We start from the raw sequence: 16,663 nt of genomic DNA, 5'->3' as shown, positions 1-16,663 counted from the left end.
AGATTGCGATAGCGCTGGGGTCTGCGGTTCAGAACATTCTGATCCACTGGCGCACATCCACCGCCCCCTCCATCACCGGTTGGTTGCACAGACTCTGGCATGTGCTGGGGATGGAGAAGCTGTCGCTTACGGTTGCGGGGGAGATAGACCAATTTGAGGAGCTATGGCAACCCTTTCTAGCGCTGCTGTCCACTGAATTCCGGGAGCTCACCTGCCCGAGGTATCTTAGGCTTCTCAGGCTGCGGCCGCCGGTGACCCCGGCGGACTAGCTTACATGTGAGATGGAGACCCCCGGCGGGGGGGGGGGGGGCTGTGCGGGGCTTCCTGGTTAGGGCTACTTTGCTGCGGGACCATAGGACGGGGGGAGGGGGGAGTGTTGTTGTTTTTGTACTGGGAGGATGGGGGATGGGAGGGGGGGGACTGTGTTCTGTTGAGGGGTTGATTGGGGGGGGGGTTTTATTGCTCTGCTTTTGGGTGTCGGATACGCGCGTGGGATTCCACAGCTTGTAATTCTAGCGTTCATTTACTGTGTTCTTCCCTCTGAGCCAACGCTTCACCTATTGCCAACCCTCTGGAGATGCATCCCTTCTTCTTTGACTGTATTCCACGTATCCTGCCTCCTGTCCCCCTCCCCCATGGTTTGTTTTGTCTCAATAAAAACGTTTTAAACATAAAAATTTGGTAGTACGTGTTTATAATAGTCTAATAAGATGTCCACACCGCTGTGTTAGTCTCCATGTTCTGTTGCATTTTAGGCAGTGCTTGAAGGGGACTGGGTCCTATTGGCACTGAGTACTGGCAGAAAAAAATAAGTATTGGTGAAACCAATGGGTCTTTCTTGCATTTTGAGTCCTGACTAAAACATGAAAAAAAAGCCTGCTGCAGTGGTAAATAAAAACAAAAATCAATTGATTTCTGCACTGTACCTGTAAGATAAATAATTGTGTGATTATTCAACATCCTTTGAGAAGTAGAATAGTTCCCAATGCTTTGCAATAAAACTGTCCAAATGGGTGGAATAATAAACCAAAGTGTCGCTAGCAGGAGTTGAGAGTAATCACCTATGTGCAGTAGGTCTTGCAGATACCTGTGCTGTGAAGACAGACTTAAACAGTGGATGTTACTGCTCCCTAGCGGGGCCTTTTTTCTCTTTTTTTTTTTTTTGGCAGCATCCACTCTAGTAAACATCTGGATACTATATAAAAAAAAATAAAGAAAGCAAATTTGAGGGATTGTTTTGGAGGTAGGGGCAGCCATGCCAATTGCCACAATCTGTCTAATTAACGTAATCTAGCTCAGTCTTCCTTGTGGCTTGTCCTAAAATGGTTTAGGACAATTCTTCTGCTGGCTCTAGGCTGCTTCACTGTATGTGTTCACATCGGTACTTATTAGCATTTCTGAAGATAAAACTTTTATTTCCCACCTGTTCTTCTTTCTAACAGCGCACCTTCTGTCTGTATCTCCAGCCTCCTACCTCATTTCTAAACGAACCCCTTGCAGGCACCTCTGCATAGCTTGGGTTCACAGTGTGCTTAACTGCACAAGTGACATTTCTCCAGCCACACAAGGAATCCTGCTGAGCTGGTAAATTCTTCCATCACTACTTGGAAGTGTGACTTGTCTGACTTCAGTGAGCGGAGGGTGTGTGGTGAGGACAGTGAAGCAGGATACGCAGGAACAAAAAATCAGGATCCGTAGGCTGACATTGCAAATAGACTGTGTGGAGATGAGCAGAGAATCTGGGCCTGAGGACTAGGAGAAATGGGAGCTTATTTTTATTTAATTTATTTTGAAGGTTTTATATAGCGTGAACAAGAACCTTGTGGCTATTAGAGCGCTTTACAGGACAGATGTAAAAAACAGAGACAAACATAGCAAAAAATATGGATGAGTCTAGTAGTAACTAAAACAAGCTAGCAAATATATTACACAGATATATAAATAGTTCAAGTAAATTTAGCCATGAGAATAGATTTCACTTCTTTCTCATGGCAGCAGAAGTGTTCTGTCTAGTTTCTGGGGGCAAAGCATTCCAGATCCTGGGAGCCATTCCTGAGAAGGTCCGGTTGTATGTTTTCTTCTTGGCAAATCTTTGCGGTTTCAGAAGAAGATTCCTGTAGCTCCAAGTGGATCTGTCAACACTTGAGAGTATCAGTTTCTGAGCTAGATAAATCTGGGTATTGTGATGTAGGGCCTTGTGCGTCATACATGTGATTTTCAGATGAATTCTAGCCTCGAAAGATAGCCAGTTGAGGGCTCTAAGGCTGGGGAGAAGTGACAATTTCTTTTGGAGCCTGTGATGAGTCTAGCAGCTGTGTTTATTGAAGCTCTTAGCGGGGACGTCGTCTATCTGGGAAGACCGCAAAGAGCGACACTCCCATATTCCACTCTTAGGATTACTAGAGCTTGAACTGCCTGTTTGAAGTCATTTGCGGGCAGGAAGGGTTCCAATCTTTTCAAGGTGTTCATGAGAGGTTGACCTTTGAGAGCTGTTGGGTGATTCAGCCAGTCGAGGATGATGGTCGATTGGTTGGGCGGAGCGATTAAGAGGAATTCAGTTTTGAGGGTGTTTTGCTTCATATGATTTTTGGCCAGCCAGGTCTGCGTTTTTTTTGAAGCGTTGAGTTGTGAGATTTGATGTCCTCAAGTTAGCGGATCTTCATGTAGAGTTGTGGGTCATGGGATAGTTGACCTTAGAGGAGCTGAGAAGTTTGCTGAGTGATTCCATGAATAGGTTGAAAAGTGTAGAGGAGAGGTATGTTCCCTGATGTACTCCTAAGGTGACTGGGACGGGTTTGGATAAGGATTGATTAACCTTGCATCTTTGTGATCTATTTTTGGGGAAAGAGGTGAACCAAGTAAGCACAGAGCCAGATAAACCCATTCTATATTTCAGGAGATCTAACAAGTTGTCGTGTTTGACGGTGTGAAAGGCTGAAGATAGGTCAAGCAAGATTAGTAAGCGGGCTTCATTTTGGTCAAGCTTGTGGGGGAAGGACCAAGTGAAGGACCAGGAGACCAGTATTAGGAGGACCAGGAAGAGGAGGAAAATACCATGACTGTCAAGACCAGAATTACAGTGGGAACCAGTAGTATGAAAAAAAGGGAAAGGAGGATGAAGAGCATCAAGAAGAGAATGACTGGGCAGAGAGAATAAACAGGAGGGAGAAGGAAACTAGGGCCACCAAGAGAATCAGAACCAGAACCAGCTGTATGACCAAGATCAGGAGAAAGAAGTGGAGGAGTATTTGCCAGAAAAGTATACCAGATGCTGTTGAAGGACAAGGAAATGTGGTTGGACCTGGACCACCAGCATGAGTCCTATGAGATCAAGAACCAAAGGGCGAGGTGAAGGTGGAGGACCACCTAAAGTAGGAGGTGATCCGAGGGACCATAACCACAAGATCTAACATGTGGGCTAAGACCACAAGGATGCATAAAGAGAGGATGACTAGGACCAGGAAGAATAAGCCCACAACCTCGCATCTGCCAAATTGGGTGGCCCCGGGGAAGGGGAGGTCCAACCCGGGAGGTGGAAGTTATGCTTAGGTACCATGATTGCATAGTAGGGGCTGGAAGATGAAATTACTTTGAATGTTGGTGGGCTTTGTGCAGCCTTCTTCCTTTTTTATGTGTTTGGAGTTATGGCGAATCCCCAGTGCTGTTTTGGTTTATTAAATTGGGGACAAGTTAACTGTCTCAATGAGGTCAAGAGGAAAATGCATAGAGAAGCCCAACTTGGGCTCGCAGCTCCACTGCAATACAATGAAAAGGACTGTCTCTGAGACGCAGTTTTTACTGCGCCGCATCTCCATGGCTCATGGGGACCCTGAAGTGGGACAAGAACTTTTGAGCATGGCCAACTTGAAGCTCCCATCATGGCCTCCATGGAGAAGTTGGATAATAAACTTGACATCATGGAGCAGAAGATGATGGCCCTGTGTCACGTCTGAAGCAGGTTATATCACAACTGGTTGAAATGGAGATTAAAATCACCTCTGCTGAATGCTGGATTGCAAAAATTGAGACTATGGACCACCAGCTTCACTTTTATCGTCCTGCTGTTTCCAAGTCCAGTTGTACACTGTCCCTTCTATCAAATTATTGAAGGTCCAGGTAGAGCATCTAGAGAATCTTTATAGAGCTAAACTTCTCAAAGTACTAGGATGTGCACCAACCATTGGGGATTCTGTTCTTGGTGAAGATTTGGGGGAATTTCTTGGAATCTGGATGACTACCCTTTAAAATTAATACAGCAATTGCAACCAAAAGTGCTAAAAGAGGATACCAGTCCATGTGCATGTTCTTGTTTATCTTGGCACAGGAGGAGTAACGAGAGAAGATCTAAGAAGGGTAGCGATTAAAAAAGAAATCTATGACCTGGAGAACTGAATCCTTTTGTTCCCTCACCTGAACACAATGAACATCAGTATGCAGCAGGGGATGTAGCAGCTGAGAAAAGAGGCAGCGAGGTAAGGAACTGTGACCTCAGTCTTGTTCCTTTGCATCTGAGGGGGGTTGTAGGAGAAAGGGTGTCTGTGTGCCCAGGTTTAGGCTGTAAAACCATTTTTGCAAGTTTACCTGTATGAGCGATGATGCATGAATATAATTGGCTCTGACCAAATTGTGAGGGTTTTTGGCTTGAACACAATTTTGTTCTTAAATGGTACATATTTTATTGAGTATAGTATGGATAGCAAAGTACTCCATGAGGCTAAGGTCCCCTAAAGAATATTGCAGTGAAGTAAATAAACTGTGAGAATACAACATCATGCTTGTTTTGGGCACCAGCACCCCCAGATCTTCTTGTGGTTCAAGCACATCTCTGACTCTTGGTCACTTAAGTTAGCCTCTTCACTGGGTGCTGGTTCCAGGTTAGAATACAGTATCGGGTAGGAGGTGAAGATGGAGGCTATATCTATTGCCTTATCTGCTATTTAGACACCCAGCTGTGGTATCTGCGGAAACATTTCTATTGACCATATCCCTGGTATTCAGCAATGCAGTTACTAGTTTTATTCATCCTCCCCTTTTTGAGGCCCTCCATATTTGACTCTAAGTAAATTTACTGCAGAGTCGCTCTGTCAGCGTCCAGCTTGAGGAGAGGGTGGAGCCTTATGGCTAGAGCTGTTGACCTCGAAGCTGGGGAACCAGGTTCGAGTCTCGGCAACAACGCTCAACAACCTGTGATTCTGAGCAAATCACTTAATCTCCCCGTGCCTAACAAAACAAGCATTGGCATAGCCAATAGGTCTCACCTTTAGGACCTTATAAGTGTTTAGCCATGCAACAGTTGCATAACTAAATACTTATAAGGTCCCAAAAGCGAGACCTATTGGCTATGCCAAGCGGCTGTGCGGCCGCGAAATTGAAAGTAAAGCGCAGCGCGCGTGCCTGCCCACATGCACTGTAGCTCTAGGCTGGCCTGGTAGCACTTTTTGGAGCCCTCTCAATAAGTCTCGCCAGACCAGCGCATGCGCTGGGTCAGGCGAGACCTAAAAATGAATGTGTCCTTCTGTAATGAAACTGGTGCTCGTGTAAAGCGCTCGGATACCAGATGTCTCGGGTCTAGTTCGCGCTATATAAAACTCTTTTTAAAAAAAAAAAAAAAAAAAAAAAGTTGGCTGCTCTGTGGTTTTTGTTTTTGTTCCCTTCCTCCCTTTTTTCTTACTTTTCTTCTTTAAGAAAAGCACTACTTTCCCCTCCGCTCAGAGCGAAACCCCTTCAGTTACTTTGAAGTATAATTGTACTACAGAACGCATAAACCCTGCGTTAAGTTGCCACATGGCTTGTTCGCCTTCCCAAGACCTTCCTGTACTTATCTTTAATGGCAAGTGGTCTCTTATCCCTTATGGGAGAATGCGAGCACCTGCACCAAAGCAACATCCACAGCAAGGAGAAAAAATATTCTACCTGAGACATATACTTATGAGCTGGAGAGACATTGGTATAGGCTCATGTATGCGGGTTCCAAGTTCTCCAAATGTCACACTGTCCGGTAAAGGTGGTCCAGTCTGCTAGTGGGGAATTTCGGTTGGGGGCTGCAGCTCATGAGGCCAGTATGCACAGATTAATAACATTTGAGCCGCCTGAAAACTCAAATTGTTATGTTTGGATTCATAAGGTTGAGAGAGGTCTATATACCGGATCCTCCGAGGCAGACCCTAGAGCTGATGACTGACCAACACAAATGGAGTGGAGCAGCTCTTGAAGGATAGCGAGTGTCTCCTTTATCTTCTTTGATTCAAATAGAAACCTGGAGGTTCACAGTAAGGGCTGCTCAAAATGGGTCACAGTGTAGCCATGGATATCTGACTGGCCTGTAGGCTGGCAGATCATGGCACTCAGACTGTTCATGGTGGGAGTCTCACGTCGCACAGATTCCAGTGCCCCCTATAAGCCAACCCACTTGCTCGAAGTCTTGACAGTATACTGTCCTCGGGCAGCCTGGGCTACCAGGCAGGTGATATCTTGACATGCAGTGCCCCTAGACTAGGGTAATACAGAAGGTGCGGTGGGGGACATCCTTGTCCAGCTGCAATACCTTCCGTTCCCCTCAAATCCCCTCCCACCCTTCAGCTCATGAAAGGCCATTCACTCCAAGTTCAGGTGCTCCTGCTGTCAGGGAAGGCTGTGACTGCTGCGGATATCAGCTGGCTGGCCGCAGAATGGAGAAGAATCGTAGTGGATCTGGCAGGAGAATTAAGAAGATGTCTGCCATCTTGGCAAAACCAACCACACCCCAACCCCATTTTGATTTTTTTTTTAAAATTCTTCTGGTTACATACTATTCTACCCTGTGATATTGATGGGAACTGGTTACATGAGGTCATAACAGCTCTGACTCTTTTGATGGATGTGACCAATCACTTATAACTGAGATAGGCCTCCTTGCTCCATGATGTTCGATGTTATGTGGACACCCAGACTTCTACCCAGCCATCTTCCCCTCTTCTACCCATCTCCTTCCCTCATGACCTTGGGTCCTACTCTCAGGTGATCTGCTCTGGTAGGCGGGCACCCCTTACCATACAGAAGATTTAGTTGCTAACTCCTTTTTCCTGCTTTGCTGACATGATTGCCTGACGTTTACCACACATTAACCATTTTTGTCCAAAGCAGTTAACATGTTGTTGTTTCCTTCTTCTATAAGTCCTTAGCATGGGTGAATATGACACTCTTTTTATTTTGAAGCTTAGACGCTTCCTTCAGAGCTTGAATAGCATTAATAAATCTCCTACAATTGTGACTGTATTTTCATCTTCCTTTATGAAACATGTATAATGTACCATGATTGCAAGCTTGCAATGAAAATATGGTTACAAGCTGAAGATCAGTATTCTTTGTGTTTTATCAAATGTTTCTGGAGGTAAGGAAATGCAAAAAGGTTGGAGTTTATTCAATTCCTTTCTAAAGATTGTGACCGTCATTTTATTTCTGATCAAGTCTGATTTCTTTATTTTATTTTTTTTTTTTTTTGGACACGAGCATTCTCATGTGCTACTTCTGAAGATGGTCCAGTAATAACTTGATATGGTTAAACTGTTGACTTTGCCTACAGTGTTTTGTTTTTATTATTGAAGTCGTTTTGTGCAATCCTCCTAATTTTCTTGATCAGAGAGAAAACCTTTAAGAATCATGAACTCAAATGTGAGTCAGAGTTTTTGTCAGTACTGGAGTAGTATTTGCTTTTCAACTGGTGTTATCTAAATTTTCCGTCGCTTTATCAACAGGCTGAAGTAGTAGACCACTGTTTGCCCTAAGATGGTGCTGACAAGTGTGAAGGATCGCGGAACTGAGACAGGATTGAACTGGAGTCTGAGAGACGTGATAACTGGTGAACATCTTCTTTATCCTATTCCTTATTTTGCCAGCTGTGTGATGCGTTGCTGCGGTAAGAGTAGGCTTGGTGACAGCAGTCACGTATATTTGCGAAATAGGGCCTAGGTTTTGCAGACTTAGTCAGTAGGTCTGCGCTCTAAAAGGCAGAGCTGTTGTCTTTGTCAATGATTTTGCTGTTCACTTGCGTCAGACATGTGCACGTATGACCGACTACATTGCAGTGGATTTTCATTGGAAAAAAACGATGCACTCTCTTGCGTCATGACACGTGCATAATGACGCACAACAACCCTTAGCGCTTTAAATTTATTGTTCTAACATGGTGGATAGCCTTGTTAGAAAACTAAATAACTATAAGTGAAAAGTGAAAGAAAGGTGCTCTCCAAGAAGCAAGCAGACTCTCCGCAATTTGCAACCACCCAGCCTTAATGAATGACAGGCAGTGGGGCAGGGTACATCGGGGAGTTGAAGAGATAAACTAAAAAAGTGCAGGGAATTGAGGAGACCCAAGGCATAATAAAATAAAAAACAAAAACCTCGGGAGCTTGATTGAGGGTGGGCCTAGGGAACATTTATGAGCTGAGGGAATGAAGAGTGCATGGAAAGGAAAAGCAGGGAGATTCAAATAAAACCTGCACTCCCATCGAGTGCTGAATTTAAAAGGGAAAAAATAGCCCCTTGAGTATGCAGTGGAAGGATACTACTAATTCATTCAGAACTCTGTGAAACTAAGATAATCACGGGTGAACAAACACCAAAATAGGAGGAAAGCAATTGAATCAAGACTAGACCACTGAGGGGAAAAAACAAGGTCAGCCAATCGTTAGCAAGCGGCTGTCTAAAAGCCCCCCCATAAGTATATTTAATGCATTGTAAACAATGGGTATGGTCAACAGGCAGCTAAAGCTGTTTGTAGCAAAGAATTAAAAATATGGTGTGAGTAAAAATGTGCATTTTTTTTTTTTTTAGTTCTTAGTTTTTGCATAGAGCACTTGCATCTTCTAATATAACAGTTCTCTTCTTGTGCTACAGCAAAGTCATTAGTTATTTTGTGCTGTAGTTAATGTGTTGTTGTTTCCAGAGATACCATAGCTTGAAAGTTGCATAGATTGGGTAATTTGGGTTAACATACCGATAAAATGCAATTTTGAGACATTTGAGTGTAGTCAGTGGTGCACTTAGACACAAGTCTATCAACGTTTATATGATTAAAGGTGATGTATTTTTGTTAGTAAGCGTGCTTATTTAAGTTTTAGCAAATAACTTGGTAATTTAAGAAAATGTAAGTAAAGAGTATTTTTGTAATGCCCAATCTAATAATAGAATAACCTTCACTATATGCCAGACAAGTTAATCCCCACCCTACAGCATAGGTTAAGGACAGCCTACAATGAGGCGAAGAAAGCCTAGCAACTGTGTTGACAATTTACCTAAATGCAAACTGTACTTAATAAATGCAAGCTGTAGTTGGCAAACATAATTTTCACTATGTAATCACTTGGTGAAAGGAATCAAAAACAAGATGCGTGCTGGAATGATTGTGTTGTGTCTTTCCCAGTCTACTTGACAAGCAATCAAATGGTGATATTGATGTGTTTGGTCAATTGGGAAACACATCTCTGTAAAGTAATACGTCCTCTCTTACTATTATACTGGTGTAAATCTGTGACAGGTTTTGGTCTATGTGAAAAGTTAACTTAAGAGCCGAATGTTATCAGAGCACAGTTTTCTCTGTATGAAATGTGTTGCTTCTGGGTATAGAACTTTCCAATTTACACCTACGTTTTTCAAAAATACTGTTAATTATTTACTGATATCTGGGAGATGGCTCTCTGATTGTGACATGAGGTGGATAGTATCTTTTTTCAAGATGACTATTTAGGCTTCCCTGATTGAACAGCTAAGCTCTCCTATGTCCACAAAGATCTGCAATTAGGGTTGCGTTTGAGAAGTTAGATATAATGATATGGTTTATAGAGATCAGCACTGGGGTTGCTAGGCCTAGAGGCTTTGTCTGATTACAAGTGGGAGGTCAGGCTTGGGCAGGTAATGATCATGTTTCCAGAAGGAAAGGGTGTGTCTGTACATTGATCATTGTAGTCATATTGGAAATCTTTGACAGTCTCCTTATGGCAATCCTGTTATGTTATGTTAAAAACAATTTATAAAGCGCACGGTCACCAACGGTCTCCATCGCTAAGCGGGGTCAGTCAATTGCTGGAGCAGTAAAAAGAGTTCAGTTATAGGCCTGGACAAACAGCCAGGTTTTAAGAGACTTCCTAAACTGAGTATAGGAAGAAGGCAGGTGCAATTCAAGGGGGAGAGAATTCCAGAATTGTGGCGCCAGAGTCGAGAATCAAAGACCGTGTTTTTTACATTTAAACGGACAAGGGATCAACAGATTCATGTTCGCAGAGCGCAAGACTCGAGAGGGGACATAGCGTTGTAATCTAGACACAATGAAAGCCAGGCCACAGTCCGAGAGGGCTTAGTAAATAGTGCAACCTAATTTAAAAAGACAGCGTTGGCTAACGGTAAGCCAATATAAGTTTTTCAACAACGGTTTCACATGGTGAGATTTTGGTTGACCATGCACAAGCCCTAGCGGCTTGGTTCTGCACCAGTTAGAGGCGGCGTAGTTGGTAAGCAGGAATACCGGTATACAAAGAGTTAGCGTAGTCAATACGCGACATAACCAGGGCAAGTACAACTTGAATCCGGGCCTCCAGGGTTAAATATCTGCTTATTTTGCAAATTCTCCGAAGATGAAAGAAACCAGCAGATACCACAGTATTCATCGTGAGGTCATTGCTAATCACGATTCCCAAGCTTTTGACTGAGTTGACAGGAGATGGAGGCCATCCCAGAGAATGTGGCCAAAAGTTGGAGTTCCAGGGATTCCCGAGCTGCCCGTGAGAATCAGCTTGGTTTTGTCTGGGTTTATCTTAAGGTGGTTAGCATTCATCCAGTTACTAATGAATATCCTAGTAGACTTGAAGCTTTCTATAGATGAAGGGGAAGAGTCGGTGTTAAATATTAGCTGGAGGTCGTTGGCGTAATTAAATATAACCACCTCTCTCTTTTGAAGGGCCAAGATCAAAGGAAGAATATACAAATTAAAAGAAGGGGAGAGAGTGATGAGCCCTGTGAAACCCCACACGTCCGTCTCCTTTTCTTAGCCAAAAAGCTAGCGAGACGGACTGCTTGAAAGCGGTCGCAGAGAAATGAGGATATCCATTTCAGAGGAGGACCCCGGATCCCGGCGCTCTCGACCTGGTCGACCAAGAGATGGTGGTCGACCGTATCAAAAGCAGCCGAGACGTCAAGGAGCACCAGAGCTTGCGTGGAGCTTTGGTCAGCCCCCCTTCGTAATTTATCGAGAACTGCTAAAATAACCGACTGAGTGGAATGTTCAGGTCTAAAACCAGCTTGGTGAGGGTCCAGGTAGTGTGATTTCTCAACAAAAGTGTTGAGACAGTTGGCCACATGAGCTTCCAGGATTTTTCCCCAAAAAGGGCAACCATGAAATAGGACGAAAATTGCTGGGAATGGAAGGGTCAGAGCCTGATTTATTTATTTATTTATTTTTTTCTTTTTTTTTTTTTTTTTTAAATAGGTACCTCCATAATAGTGTGTTATAGAAGACACCTGTGACTTTAGCTTTCTATCTAGAAGCAAAGAGCCTGCCCAATCAGTTAATCTTATAATGATTTTTAGTTTTGTTATTTGTGATTGCATCCCTGCACTTCTCAACAACGTTCTTTTCAAATTGTAGCTTCAGTAGGGTTGGCTGATCCACCGGATATCTGGATGTTCTATTGAAGCTTTCAGTTCTAGAGATTTTTCTTTTCTAGGGATCTAATTTACTGTGTTTTTTGTTGTTTTTGTTTTTTAATATTAACCTGTGCCTTTACTGATCTTCTAATGTGTGCCTTGAATGTGTCCCAATTATTAGTCACGTTTGTGTAATTGGCATGGTTAATGCAGAAAAAGAGGCAGAGCACTGAATATCTTGGCCTAATGCTCAAAAGTATTTGCATTCAAAAAGGCAGTTAAGTTGATTTTTAGAATGGAAATCCACACAAAAGTGCATTCCAATTTACAATTGCTTTTATTAATCACCATGCGAACATTTGTCAGTTGGAGTTGGAAGAGCAGGCACGGGTGTTTCCCCAACCCTCCTTATTTTTAACAGCTTGCGTCACTGCTTTGCGACCACTTTTGACATTGTCCAGCATGCCTGGTTCCGAACTACAAATGGCAAGTGATAACCAATCACAATATCTAAGGTGGCAATATTTGACTGTTGTTCCATGTGTTTGCAGGCTGCGGATGTCAGAAGGTGTTCACGGTGGCCCCTGAAACCACTGCATGCGTTCTTCAAGTAAAAATTCACACTGTGCGGTTGTTTGTTTTATTTTTCCCCTTTAAAAGACCTGGTTGCAAAGAAAGGACACTTGAGCATATTGGCATGGATAGCCCAGCATTCACTTCTTTTCACAATGATTTTCCACCTAATTTTACATCAATAATATGAATGAGGCAGGCAGTTTGACTTTGTGTAAAGTTACTTTGTGTTGCCAAGGGTTCGAGAAACCTTTGTACTTCAAAAACTGAGGTTGTGTTGCAGCACAGTGCAAAACAATGAACCGCGTCTAGGCTCTTTTAGCATCTGGCCTCGTATCTCTTTGTTCTGTTTAGAGCATTAGGTTCCTAGTAATCTTCCATTTCCTACACCTTTCTGGAGCCATCATGGTTTGAAAATCCACACACACACACACTGCTGCAATTTCAGGAATGCAAAATGAAGAATTTGACTGTTTTCTTGGAAAAGCTGTTGAAAGGAATGCTTAATGTAATCTCAGGATCTGGCGATCGCTTAGGACTGCATCATAGGTCATTTTTTTTTGTGCCCATTGTACCACTCTAGACAGACACCTGCCATATACATATCAATCTTTCTCTTGCCACAACTAGGAACAGTTGAGTCCGAAGTGCAAGAACCAGTCCCCTTCAAATGGGGACATAATCAAACCCAGACCTGATTCAGCCTACACACGCCTCGTCAGTGAGGCTTGGCATAGTGAACAAGGTACCCACATCTGTGTATACCTGTAACACTTATTGCATATACTGCAGCAAGCAGAGTGATTAAAGGACTGCTTGAATTAATCTTTATCACTGGTGAGCGCTTGGAACCGCATTCCAGTCCATAATTTGTCACCCACTATGCAACCTTTGGCCAAGAACTGCCATATGTAAATTAGTCTTGGGCCTGCTCCAGTAGAACATCATTTAACCTTCCTTTGGAGAACAGATTCTCCCTGCAAACGCAAATGAGCTATAAACCACTATTTGAATGTTTCTTGTTTCTCATACCTGTCGAGTGGTACCAGCCGCCCACTGAATCTGCTACAGTGGGGGTTGACTACCTACCACCCCCGCTTAAGTATGCAAGTTTGTGGTTGGGTGCAAACTGACAGTGCATTCTGGCTCTGGAATTACTATTTCCAGCCTACTCTTAGCACGCGTGAAAAGGTTTGCTCACATGAAGATCTACATATAAGTAAATCCTTTTATGAATGCAAAACCAACATGAGCACATGTAAGCCAAACTTAGACTTGTCATTATCTGTGAGAATGGAGTCCATAACATTTTGAGTCTGACCAAACCTTTTAGAATTTATCTTAATGTAAATGTCCGGTCACTGATAAAGTGCTTAGGATATGTTCACAACAAGGCACAGAGTGATGAAGGTGCGCGGCACAGAGTGATGAAGGTGCGCTGCACACCCAAGAATTACTATGTTGAGTCAGGAAAATAAAAAGTGGAATAATTGGAGCCTTACTTGAATCCTGACCCCGTATAAGCTCGGTTATAGTTAGATGCTATGATCACCCTTATGATATAATAATGCTATCATAATCTGTTATCCATGCATGCCACCATATTTGGGGAAGTAGATTTGTTTTCCCTTTTTTTAAAAAAAATATGGCAAGTAGATTTCTAGAGCATCTTGTCCCTTGGATAAGTAGATATTCCATACATTTCCACACTGTTGAATAGCCTAGGTCTGTGGAAGCTGAGCTACCAGGAAATCCGAGAGTGGCAATGGTGGGAAGAGTTGTTGGCTAGCAGGTGCTTAATGAATTCTGATACTGGTGTCTGTGTGAAACCGATAGGAGAAGCACTGGTAATGGCCACAAGTGTTGGTGCGCCTATTAGTGACTTGGATATACTCTGTCAAATCTCACTTGCCAAGCGGGAAGTGGTGGGTCTAAACGAGGATGAGAAATTGCTTTCCAGTAAAATCAGAAAGGGGGTGAGTATTCCCTCCTTCACTAAACCTGTTTAGGCCCATACACCATATCTGTTTGGTACCCAGAAGCACATGTGATGAAATCCTATAGAAACTACATTAGTCACAGACGAGGCTCTGTGGTGGTCTACTTAAAAGAGCAGAAGACACTATCCAGTAGAAAAGCTACCTATTCCACAGTTAAACTCATAGTAGTTACAGTAGTGGTTTTATGGATTGACCCAGAAATGGAAATGATGCTAAACTAAAGGAGGTAGAGAGCCGCCAAAAGTGATGTATTTCCACAAGCGGATTGGAGACAACACACTGATCTGAAAGTAGTGTGTTTGTGGGATTATCCCCAGAAGTAGATTTGACACACTTTTGGAAACTTCATTTGTGGGATCCAACCAGAAGTGAAGCGGACTTTAAACGAAGTAGGCAGGGAACCCCAGAAAGTTGCTCTGTGAAGTAAGCCTGCTTTGGTTTTGTATCCAGTGCAGGGACCCACATATGAAGGACTGTGGTGTAGTCGTGGAGAGGAAATCGGAAAGGTTGAGAGGGGAGTATATGGAGATATATTGCTCTTGTAACTGGAATAAATCCATCATAAATGACCACTTTTAGGCCTGACTTGACAGTGCAACTATTTTTCTGTCACCTCCTGCTATTTGTTATTTGGTTATCATTCCACCTGCACTAGGGGTGGACTATTTTACATCTAAAAAAAGTATATACTATACCATTTCTTACTGTTTCATTATTTACTTACAGACGCATGAAATGAACACATTTATTTATGTTAAAGACGCGTGAAAAGAATCCATTTCTTTTTTTTTTCCTTTACTGCAGTGGGGTGTTTTTTTGTTTGTATTTTTGTTTGGACTGAAAATCCATATCAGCCCTTTTGGCTTGGGTGTTGCTTGTTCTCTTGCTCTGCAGTGCAGTTCATATGTTGGTTTTACAGTAAAATTCATACTCCTCGCTGTGTCTGGCTCTCAGTAGCTCCAGGTCAGAACTGAGGCACATTGGCAGAGCAGTATGTGGGCTCCATGGCACAAAGCGCGGGGGTCTTCAGAACTAGATTGAAGTGCATTGTCAGAGCTGTGTCTGGGTTCCAGGGCAGAGAATAGAACGGGGCCTCAAAACAACTGACATGTTAGCGTGTGGCAATCTCCGCCCTTGAGTGTTTTTATGTTTCAGACCTCAAGACAGCGTAAATAATGCATATGTTCCTAGGGTTTCTGATTTGTATTCCCTTAATTCCTAGCTCTGGTTCCTACGTGCCAACTGCTTCCTTTTGTGAGGTTGTCGTTTTAATCCTGGCACAGATGAGAACACTTTTCTCCTCCCATCCGAGTGGGCTGGGACCGACACCTGTTTAACCTGCTCCCAAACGGGTTCCACAACGCCTTACACCTATGTTCTAGGGAGGGGAGGCGCCGCGAAGGAAATGCCCCACTCCTAACAGGAGATGGGATTTTTGGTCTCCACGCCATTAGTGTCCTGTCACCCCTGCCTCCAACTCTCTCAATTCTCAGTGGGAAGGGTATGCCTGCTGGTGCAGCTGGGTGCGAAATCTCCTTAACCACGTGAGCCAGTCACACGGTGCTTTTTATCTGTTTACTTTCGCACAATTAATTGCCTTGTTGCATGCCAGAACTTAAATTCCTGGCTCTTCGATCACAGTAGAGGTGTTTAAAATCTGCAGTATTAAATGATGCTTTACCGTCCCTCCTGCCAGCACTTGACAGATAAATCCCCTGTCCCCTTTCACGTCGCTCCACAGTGACTGGCAGATTCACTATTTTCTCGGTTGTGGTAGTTTCAATCCTTGTGTGTTAAAAGGGAGATTAAGGAACTATAATCATTCCCTCCTTTTTCTAATGGCCTGGAGCTTTGCACAGTTCTATTTCCGAACTCCATTTAGCAATATGGAGTCGGGGAATGAGTGAGCTGCATATCCCATGTCCGGCTTCAGTACCCATTCCTTTCTTCCCATCCACGCTCATCCCACCTCATCGATGATGTGTGGAACCAGTTAGGTTAGCCATCTGCGTGTTTTTTTAAATTTTTGTTTGGTTTTTAACCATGCTTCTATTTATTGTGGGCTTTTTATCTGCATGAGCTTCCCTTGCAGGTTCCTTTCGGCTATCTATATACTAGACAAGCCCATAGCCAGAATTTTGACTATTTGGGGAGGTGGGGTGGGGGGGGTGGGTGGGTTCTGTTTCCATCACATCGCCTTCCATTTTGCTCTCGGAATTCTTAATTAGAATCTCTTCCAAGGGCTAATTATTCGCCATGGAGCGAGTGATTAGAAATTGCTCATTCCTTTCTGACATGCCACAGCACTGGAATAAGTGACCAGAACCTGGTGCTACCAAATGCTGTGGAAAGCATGCAGAGACCGTTCTTTTACCAGAAAGTCCGTTCTAGCCACAGTTATGAGATTGGAGATAGGCCTGGGAGGAATTTCCATTATGCGGTTGTAATTTCACATTACGCTTGTTACGAAGTTA

The 16,663-nt window shown here is 43.4% G+C and overlaps 1 protein-coding gene across 7 annotated transcripts in view; it reads left to right on the top strand.

Moving 5' to 3' along the window:
- The window catches only part of FBXL19 (F-box and leucine rich repeat protein 19), a 232,401-nt gene that overhangs the window by 11,658 nt on the left and 204,080 nt on the right, over nt 1-16,663 (top strand). For 3 of the 7 annotated variants that reach the window (XM_085618745.1, XM_085618741.1, XM_085618742.1), the window contains one exon: nt 7,734-7,837. The exons of 2 other annotated variants lie outside the window; for them this stretch is intronic. The gene's annotated coding sequence lies outside the window, so the exon portion shown is untranslated. Of the gene's footprint in view, nt 1-4,324; nt 4,473-7,733; nt 7,838-16,663 lie in introns of all 7 variants that reach the window. 2 more of the 7 variants (XM_085618746.1, XM_085618743.1) reach the window with 1 other exon arrangement.

This window comes from Triturus cristatus, chromosome 7, assembly GCF_964204655.1.
Source record: "Triturus cristatus chromosome 7, aTriCri1.1, whole genome shotgun sequence".
In the NCBI taxonomy this organism is placed as follows: Eukaryota; Metazoa; Chordata; class Amphibia; order Caudata; family Salamandridae; genus Triturus; species Triturus cristatus.
Note: the sequence above shows the minus strand (reverse complement) of the source record. Positions and strands in the feature narration are given on the sequence as shown.